This window comes from Nelumbo lutea, chromosome 1, assembly GCF_056320005.1.
Source record: "Nelumbo lutea isolate HS-2025 chromosome 1, American lotus-T2T, whole genome shotgun sequence".
Classification (NCBI taxonomy): domain Eukaryota; kingdom Viridiplantae; phylum Streptophyta; class Magnoliopsida; order Proteales; family Nelumbonaceae; genus Nelumbo; species Nelumbo lutea.
Window position 1 is genome coordinate 5,759,540 of NC_142684.1, and position 10,750 is coordinate 5,770,289.

The following is a 10,750-nucleotide window of genomic DNA, read 5'->3' on the forward strand; positions in this document are numbered from 1 at the left end:
CAAGAATATTCAAGGATTTTTGCAAAGCATACCTAAATAATTTATCCAATACAAGTAACCATGCCGGCTGAACTCTTTGTGCAAAGGAGTGCAATATTATCTTACCTTGAAATAGGGAATTGTTTTCTTGAAATAATCTGATCCTGGTTGAAAATCAGCATAAAAAATTGCAACAAACCCATAATCACAGCTCATTGTAGATTTCAGGTTCCCTTCCCTTCCTTATGGCCTTTGAATAAGTCAGTGTCTATATACGATCCTCACAACCTTCTGTTGCCATTTGTGTACTTCATTCTTGATGAGGAGATAGACATCCAAATCATCAGAGTCATCAAGGACTTGTACAAGCATTCGATTTCTTGGCTAATCTTGGAAGCATGTTGCTGCAATTGATAGTTGACAAACCCGTGTGGCACCATAGTGAAGCCCATCATCAATATTTAGAAACTTTAAAATTAAAAGAAAATAAATAAATAAAAATTGATCCCTTGAGGAGGTGAATATATGCTTCAACCTCTATACCTTAACTTGTACTTTGAACTACTGCCATGGAATTATTTTTTATCAACACTAAATGTTTCTCTAATATTTTAAATTCCATATTATCCCTTTCCTACAAACATGTTAGTAATTGAACAATAGCATTAAATCTATTTGGAACACTCTATCTCTAGCTCCCCTATGATCTCCCAATCATTGATCTACCCCCTAAAAGTTGGACACCAATACATAGAGCTTTTGTTCTACTGAATCTATTCGGCCACTAACACCTCCCTACTTTCTATTCCATTGAAGGTTGGAGACCAAACCACAAAGTTTCTTTGGTTCTTTTTCAATTTGCATCAATAATTCAAAACTCACAAAAGCTTGGTAGGATTCTCTTCACCGCCATAACCAGATTGTTGGAACATAGTTTTGGTGGTTAAAGCAATGGCAATGGTTGTATCTCCACTCCCTATCTGGTTTTTTTATTTTTTTTCACTGTTAATATTGTTTTCTTTTTCAACAAAAATTTCTTATGAACATAACATAACAAACTAGATAATGACCCTTATTAAGTACAGTAAAGCTATGGTTACATATTTTGTTTCAGACATAGCTACTATCCAAGTGTTAAGTTCACTGAACCTAACCTGTAGGTTTGTCCTAGTTATAGACATAGTAATTAAGTCTAGCTAGAAGCCTGAACCTATCTTTTATGATCCTAGATGAACCCACTTTGTCCTAGCAATTCTTGAGAAAGTACCATTTTTCCACTCTTGTATAGCAATTCTTGAGAAAGCCTAAACCTATCTTGTATAGCACTTTCAAAAGATCAATTTTTACAGCACCTTTGCAACTTAACACTTGTTGTGTTCATTTTGTGGTAGGGTTCCATTAGTTGATGGGAGTTTGATTCTTTATTGATTATTGTGCCTTCATAGGAAAATGGACTAAAGTCACTAAAATAAAAATTAGTGTGGTTTTGAAACCATTAGTTGATGGAGTGTGTTAGAGACAACTAGAAGATTCAATGAAGAAATGCCCCCTGAGTGTTTCAAACAACAATTTTAATAAAGTTCATCAAAGGAAATATAGTTTCAAAAAGAAAGGACATATTAGTGTGGTTTTAAAACTATTAATTCATCAATTTTGAAAACATTCAAGTCATTTGCCCTACCCCATATGTCCAAGGTCATCAATCATGCATTAGACTCACTAAAACCCATAAATATTAGATCTAATAACCAGAAAGCTTTCTAATGTCATTAGCCAAGTCGGGTTTACCTCATATAAAAAGGAATATATTTCACTTCTGATCATTAACCTAGATAAATGCCATAACAACCTTTGGAGCACCAATAACAAAAGAACCATCTAACAAAAATAATAGCATCAACGAGGGAGGGTAAGGGAACAAATTGGTTCAACATTAGACCTACGGTACTTAATATTTGTCTTGGGTCATTAGTAGGAGACATTTACAACAACCTCACCATGAAATCATGTTCATTCTCAATGCAAAGCACAAGTAGAAGGTACAATCCTAAAGCAAAGCTAAGTTTATTTTCCTCAATGTACTTTCATGTTAGAATATTATACTAGAGCAAAAATGAATCATATTTCTTGTGAGGAAAAATAATGCAATGGAAAACTGCCCTGTTGGTATCAGGAACTTCAAGGAATTATATAATGAGCATCTTTATCCCTACGACAGGCTGCACCTTCCATTTGATCTCATCATGGTACAATCAAGACATATTGGAACAGAAAAGGGATTCCCAAACTTAACCAAGGGCCGCCTTGATCTTGGTTTTCTGGTCTTCTATTAAGGAACTAGGGAACAGAACCTCGAAGGTCACATATAGATCTCCTTTCTTTGTGCTAAGATGCAATGGCATTCCTTTGCCTTTGAATTTCATCACTTCTTTAGGTTTAGTAATTCCTTGAAGGCCAAAACAGAAAACATGAAAAGAAAAACATTTAGATAGAGAATGTCTATCTGATGAGTATGTCAGTAGGACAACCATGGGTTAGGGCCCCATGGGCATTAAGATGATGCTGACTACCAGCAAAAAATCATCACCGCACGTAAAATGTAAAAAATCTAGAAGCTTGAAAAAGGAAATCATAATGTTGTTTATCCTGCTCCCTACAAATATTTTAACCAGCAATAACCATACGGAATGGACTGAGAATGAAGCCAGTGAAAAAAAAAAAAACATAAAAAGTAAAATTGTTTACCAGTGTTATTGTAACGATCATTGCCTTCCCTTCTGAATCGCTCATGTGGTGTAGTACAAATGTGAAACTGCTCAGAAGACAGAAGCTACTATAAGTATATAGTCTATTTTCATATGTTACAAACAGAAACAAGGGAAGATTCAAACCTTCAGATCTCAAGATTTTCCATCTATTATAGGTTCATCATCCTCATAGAATACCACTTCCTGTAAAATGGGGAAATTTAGGTCAAGAGGTAAATTTGTTACTAGACACAATAGCTAGATTTCATAGATGAAACCAATTAACCAATGGAGAATAATTTCAAGCAGAAGTCAGAAGATTCTTAGGATGTTGACATATAAACCAGTAGCTTGAAAATTATGGACATATGAAGATTCATAGAAGGCAGAAAATAATTTTCTCATGATGATGATGAGAAAGGAGATTTAGATACTAAAGGCAACTGAAGTAGAAATCTACAAAACAACTAGTGAGACGGTGACAAACCTGCAATGAAGCCTAGGTTGAAGATATACCTGTGCTTGTCATCGCCGATGGGTGTCGTCAAAAGAGAATAGAGAGAAAATCAAGCGTGAGCTGAATTTTGAAGGCTAGACAAAGCTGAATTTTGATGGTAGCAACCAGAATCCAGGTCCATCAGGGATAGGAGGGGTGCTGAGAGATAAAGATAGTAATATCTTAGCTTTATTCTCAGGCTTCGTGGGTATAGGAGACTCTATTAGAGCTGAACTTCTAGCGGCAGTACAAGGTATTCAGATTGCAGACCAGTTAGGAGTTTAGAATTTGCTTATTGGAGACTCCAAAGTTATTGTGGGTTGGTTAAAAAATCCAGTTTCAGTTATTTGGTGCTATAGGTTTTCAAGGAACATGACTGTTAATTATCAGTGGGTGGGTAGAACAGCTAATACCATAGCGGATGGGTTAGCCAAGCAAGGGGTACCAAGGGAACATTTATTTTGGGCAGTTCTGTAAACTCCTATTTCCTAGTCTGATGTAGTACATTGTTGTTGTCGAGGAGAGGTACCAACTTGTGACTCTCCTTGGGCAGTCTGTATTGTAATATCATATTGCTTCTTTTGAATAAAATATCAATCATTTATCAAAAAAAAAAATCAAGTGTGAGACCGATTATAGAGAGAAAGCGAGACAGAGAGAGAGCCGATAGTGTGAAGTTCGACTAAGAGAGATAAAGAGATGACAGAGAGAGGAGAGAAACAAAGAGGGAGGGAAAAAGGAAGAAATGCGAAGAGGAAGAGGCATAGGGGAAATTTCCTATTAAATTCGTGCAATTTTTCTAGAGGCAGTTACCTTTTTGCCATTTAGAAAACTGTCGCTAGAAACGATATTTCTTGTCAACACTTGCCCATTCCATTCCAATTTAAGCATTGAGTTTTTCCTCTTTCTCCCATTTCCAACAGTTCACAAAACATTTGCAATGTCTAAATTTTTTTTAAGATATTCTCTATAAATTTTCATTAACTTCACCAAAAAAAAAATCATTGTTGAAGGGACTCAAGTATAGATAAATAAGTTATACTTGACATAGATAATTCCTAGATAAGGTCTTTATCTTCATTAATGAAATCAAGGAAGTAGCATCAAACAAAATTCAATACTAAATTTGCTCTTTTTGCTTTTGGAACATCAACTTGTGGCATATTTAGCTATAAGGAAGTGTAAACAAGGAATTGTGATAACAAAATATACAAATGCCTACCTTTAGAAAGTTAACAATATAATATGGATTCGCCTGAAACTCTTCAAAAGGAGGCAAGACCAATGGGGTTGAATTAAGAATGGCACTAAGAAATTCTTGTATATGGTCAATAAAACTGACTGAAGTCCTGAACAGTAAAACTTCACCACCAAGTAAGGTAAACAATTCTTGCATAAAAAGCAGTTCAAGAGACCTGGAAAAGTGTAAAATGAGAAATGTATTTGATGAAGGGTGGACATTAGTTGAGACTCAAAATCATTTTTGTTGAAAAGTACAGAGAAAATTCCATTAAAAAAATGGAAAATTGATTACAAACATCACTGAGGTGTTAAGATAACACCCAATCCAGCTACAAAAGACAATAAGGAACACAAACACGGAAGAGGAAATCATAAGAAACCTCCCCAGCTCAAGAGCAGCTAGTCATCTTCAAACATTTCATCTTGCTTGTCATCTTCCTCATTCTATGCCTCTCCTCCTTCCCCTATTATGGTCCTCTTCATTCTCTCTTCCTTCTCCCTTCAAAAGCTCCAAAGGCCTGCTAGCAAACTCCTCACTCCCCAATAAAATAGACCTAAACTTCTACCAACCCTTACACATCCTCATTGATGTGGAATATGTGGAAGCCATCACTGTTCATAAAGCTTTTCGGTTCGCTAAGGCTCAAACACAAGTCAATACGTGTGATGAGTAATTGTTTATTTGTTAATAGTTGTTTGACAAATCTAGGGAATCCATGTCTTCGGCAGAGTAGCTCAGCACTTGATGATGCTGAGTTGCTTTCTATTATGAAATTTGATCACTTATCTGAAGGGATGAGAGATTCATCGTATGGACGCCCGAATCTTGCAGAATAGAATGGGCGAATTTCAAAAATTTCTCTCCTTCCTACTATGAATCGTATTTCCTATTTCAGAAAAATCTTATTTTTTAAGGATCAATCTTGAACCAAGAATCGAATCAGATCTGAACAAAGCAGTAGGAGAGGGATGTACCTGATACGGAGAAACAATATCTCCCAATGAAGGTGTTCACGCCCAAGGAAGGAACCAAAGACCGCTCCCATTGAATATGATGCAGTGTGGGATGGAGCAGAATCAGCAACATTCTTCCAAAGAACCAGATCCTTCGCTAGAATCAGCTGGACAGCACGTGAGCACAACTTCCAATCAGCCTTTTCACAAAGAACTGATGTCAAGAACCGTTCTTGATTTCTCCTACTGTGGTGGAGATGCATTGGCAATGGCAGCGGCAGGAAGGAGGTGATAGGGAGAAATCAGCGCAGTCTCACTAGAAGCTGATTTTTCTCTTCTGTAATCTTTTCTCTGGAGGTGAGAATGTGAATGCCTGATATCTTCCAGAGGCTGCTGCCCCTTCCTCCTTTTATAACCTTAAAGGGATCAGCTCCTAATCGCATTAGGAGTTGCTGATCTAAATCATATTTGGATCAGAATTCCCTTTAAGTGATAAGGATAGATCAGCCATCTCCTAATCTTATTAGGAGGTTTTCATATCTAAATCTTATTTAGATCTTGGACTCTCTGAGTGGATAGGGATAAGACACTATCCTATCTGTTGATTTAATCTCAGATATGTGCTCACTTAGCCTTCCAAACTGTTGCTTAGCTGGGCTTCTTTGTATGGCGTGGGACCCAAACATTGATCTACACATCAGCCACAAGGGTTCATCCCAGCCTTTGTTACAAGGCCTAACTGAGTACACTGTTATGGGTAGTGCACCCCTTGAAACCCATCACATGGGCTCCTAATGAACCCAACACTTACACTAAGTGGTCCTTGAGCCAAGCCACCTTCTAACACTTAAGGACTGTAAGCAGATCTAAGATTAGCTCATCAGGAATAACCCTCAATGTCCTTACACTAATCTCTCAGCCCATAATGATCAAACACTGCCCGACAAGAGATGACATCTCCCTCGGCTGCAAGGGTTAGTGCTGCACTCTCTGCTCACATGGATCCCGGGAATTAAAACATTTTGCAAATGTTTAGAAACCTTTTGCAAATGTATATCAGTATATAAATATATTTTGCAAAACAAAATTCAACGATTGAAACCGGTTGCCAACAGTCTTGGTTTCCATAAGAGAGAGTGCATCTCCGATCATTACCTTTGTCCGACAAAGGGGTTGATCCCGTCACTATGATCACCCACTGAGATGAATTCTCGGACTGTCCCAACATACAAAGGTTTTGACCCCCGCTCAGGATCTCATTGATTGGCATATCAAAGACAGACCAATCCAACACCTAGTGCAGTATCATAATCGAGTCTAGGGGTCAGGTGTAACTTTTCAATTTTGTTCATCAATCTCCAAAGTCTAGGGCAATTCTAGAAATCTGATCCGGTTCAAAGATTCAAGTAATCCTACACTACATGTGCCTTGGTTCTCACCTTGACGGCTGATACAGGCCACCCCAACATTTGGCAGCACACCAGTACCAGCCTTAGTAGGATAAATTTCCCCAGACTTATCTAACGGTTGTGAACATTCTAAATTAACACGAGTCTCATAAGTGTCTAGTTTAAGAGTATTACACAGAAACACACCACAGAAAATGAATCAAATATGTATTTTATTCATTTACAATAAATGTCATAATGTACATCCTTCTGATTGGAGCTAAGGGCATACAAATGTCTAACATTATTTATTTTACATGTTAGGATCCAAAAATTCATTGGCACACAAAAATCTCAGTCTTCAAGAAGTTGTACTTTTCAACTTATTATCCATTAGTAAAAGATTTTAGTTTTGGCTGAAATAAAAATGAAGTGGTTAGGTGCACAATCTCTCTCCTCCACTTGTGTTTTTTTTTTTTTCTTTTCAACTTTTGGGAAAATAAGAAAGCATAAAACAAGGAGGTATTTAATCTCACCACGACCAAGAAAACTGAATCTAACAAGTCTCTTATGGAACATGGGCATCTTTGAAGTGTGAATGCCATTCCGGGCATCGCTCAGGTCTTACTAGTAGTATCATATCCAAGCAGTCAAGCAAGACTTCATCTGAAGCTTTAAACGATATGGTAATTGCAATTCAAGTATACTTCTCCGCAAGGCATAACTGATAAGAGTGGCAAAACCTGACTTCAAAGGGCAGGGATGTCTATTGATTAGCCAAGTTTCATCTGAACTCTGAAACTCTAAACGATTTGGTCATTTATTAAATGATTGGAACCTTCCAACTTCCAAGTTGTTCGTAATTAAATAGTTTCACTTTTCCTCAAAGACTCTATTATTAGCCAGACGGTCCACACCATGTTCATCATGCAGAATGAAAGCAGTAAAAAAGGGCATTCAAACCAGTCAATAACACAAAAAAGCATAAGAACATACGGAAAACCCTAACCTTTTGGTCTAACCAAGTTCGGATCGTCATCGCCATCCAATATGTGACGGAGACGGGAGCTGAGGTCATCAACTGCGTCCAAAATTTCGGAGAAAGTAAAACATTCGTCCCCTTCGTACACCGGAGGATACGAAGATACACGACGGCCAGCTGTGAATTCATCTGACTGATCGTGGTAGAAACCTGACTCGCCATCTTCTTGCGTAACTCCCTGAAAATCCGAGCGCCACTATAGGCGTGTATAACTGCTACTTCGAAGCTGCCCTGAAGAACTCGTGAGAAATGCAACAATGGAACTTCTCTTCAATTTTTTCTGCCATCATTTTGCTTCTGACAGAGAATGCTGACCATGTGGAAAACCCCGCGCCACAGGGAAAGAGACGGCAAAATTGTTCAAACGGAACCAATGCCGAACGTTGGATTTGGCGTTTCGGATGGCGGTTTTAGTGTAAATACAAACCAGTGAATGACCCGTACGGAGAACAAATAATTATTAAAATTTCAATAAATATTTATTTTAAAAAATAGTTTTTCAATAATTATTAGGATAAGGATAATTTTATTTTGTTATTATAAATTGAGGATTATTGATTAATTAAGATTGATAGAATGTAAGCAGAAATAATTATCTACCACCATTTTTGCATTTTTTTTCATTTTTTAAGAATGAATTGAAAATAGTAATAACGGATTATAGGCTTTAGGAATAACTTCTCAAAAAATGCCATGTGTCTAATTTTCCAGTAAAATGAAAATGCCATATATCTGAATGGTGGGGGGCTGTAGCGCATTGTAGGCTTTAACGTGAATTTCTTAGAAACTTTTATGTATTTAACTTTCTAAAAAATGAGAATACCACTTATCTGAATATTGATAATGTGATATTGAACTTTAACAACAACTTCTCAAAAGATGACATATATCTAAATTTAAAAAAGTCATGTATGTAAATGGTTTTACTCCCTTGGTGTGAGATGGTTACTCTTTGATTTTTTATTTTACACGTTATTTATTTATAACAATTACGTCTCATATGGGTAAAATCATTAAACGGCTGATTGCCCCCACCCCTCCCCCTGTTATATTTTTATTTATTTAATATAAAAAATAAAAAGAATTTTAAAAATAGATTTGGTTGATCAATTCGACAAAGAGTATAAAAGAAACAGAATAACCCATTGAAAATAAAACCGTAATTATTTCTTCTTCAATGCTTTTTCCTATTTCTTTTATCCTCTTTTCGAATTGATCAACCAAATCTATTTAAATTTTTTTTATTTTTATATTAAATAAAAAAAATATAATGGGAGGGGCAATCAGCCGTTTAATGACTTCACCCATATGAGACGTGACTGTTGTAGGCAAGTAACGTGTAAAACAGTGATTGGAAGAACATCCCATCTCACACCAAAGGGAGTGCAGGAGATCCCGACTCCTTCCCAAATCGAGAAGTAAATAGGCTCAATTATGAGAATCCCCACGGAGTAACTGATTGGAGGAGATGCGGCTCTACAAATGGTGATGCAGGTATGCACAACCATTTTTCCATATTGGCATGCAATTTGCTAATAAAATAATGAGCTTTGAAGATCTATTAGCCAATACGGTGTTATAGAGGGCATACAAGTCAATGGGGACAATAAATGAAAGAATTTGATATTACTGCTTGATGTGTTGCTTATGGTTCCTCTTGAGGGATACATGCTTCTCTAACTCAAGATGTTACAAGATGTTAGTAACTTTCTAGTGAAAAGAGTTTGCCAGACAATGTTTGATCTGCCACACTACATCGATCCCATGTTATGAGTTTGCAACACCATGCCTTCTTTAAATAGAGAAGAAAATTGATCAAAAAGAGCTACTGCCCATGTTTTACTAGGGATAAGAATGATATTTGCATTTTTATTCCCTCTATATTAAATTGGTCCATTTGCATTTTTATTCCCTCTATATTAAATTGGTCCCAATAGATACTAAGGACAAAACTGTAATTTTCCACTTCAATCTAATGCATGGTTAAGTAAATGAGTTGCAAGCTACTTTAGATGTGCTTTATTAAAATACAAACTATAGGGTAGGTTTTGGTAAACCCATTAAACTATAGAGGTGTTTGAGTAAGTGACCCTTTTCTTTTTCTACTTCTTAGAAACAGAATTCAATCAAAAGCTTTTCTAAAAGGGAAAGGGTGGAATCAATGAGGATTGTTGCTTCTATGGTGAAAGGGAAGATTCAAATCATATTTTTATTTGGTGTGACTTTTCAAAGCAAATTTGGGATCTACTTTCTAGCCCGGATGCCAAACCAATTTTGAGTAATAACTTGATGCTCAGATGGTGAAGACTAGATATTGGCTTTAGGTAAGTTTGGGAGTGCTTATTTGAAAAATAAGTGTTTATTTTAATAAGAGAGCGTTTAGTGAAAAAGCATAGGGGTAGTATATGCATTTTTTTCGAGACTGGATCTGCTCCTTACATGGTGTTATTCACGGGATATGTTTCCAATGCATGTTGAGATGTGCGTGTGAGGTTGGTGTGAGAAGCAGATCCCAGTTCACTTTTTTCAAAATTACATGGCAGGCCAAGATCGCCAAAAAGGAAATAAGCATTTATTATAAGTACTAAAAAAGCACGCAAAATTGGGCATCACAAATAAGTGCTTATTCGAATGGAGGCAAAGGAGTTTTTAGATTTGAATGGGAAGAGAAATGGAAAAGAAATATATATATATATATATGATGTGAATAAAATGGGAACCTCTTTGAAAGTTACATTAAAATAAACTTTGATGCATCTCATAAAAATAATGGTGCATGCATGTGCAATTCATTGTGTGGCTAGAGATGTGGCAGGTTGTGTCTTTCTCACCCTTAGTAAAGCTCTCATTAATTTGATCAATGTAATGGAGGCTTGGGCAGCCTTTGTAAAGCTAGCGAAGA

At 36.5% G+C, this 10,750-nt stretch overlaps 1 long non-coding RNA gene across 2 annotated transcripts; it reads right to left on the reverse strand.

Moving 5' to 3' along the window:
• On the reverse strand, positions 1–8,230 carry LOC148873315 (uncharacterized). 2 transcript variants are annotated; one of them, XR_016099168.1, is made up of 4 exons: positions 7,816–8,230; positions 2,871–2,930; positions 2,725–2,791; positions 1–383 (listed from the first exon to the last, which is right to left on the reverse strand). It is a non-coding gene; the product is annotated as an uncharacterized LOC148873315 (long non-coding RNA). The 2 variants fall into 2 exon arrangements; XR_016099169.1 differs by lacking the exon at positions 1–383 and adding an exon at positions 1,961–2,425 and having other exon boundaries at positions 7,816–8,164.
• Between the last annotated feature and the right edge of the window lie 2,520 nt (positions 8,231–10,750).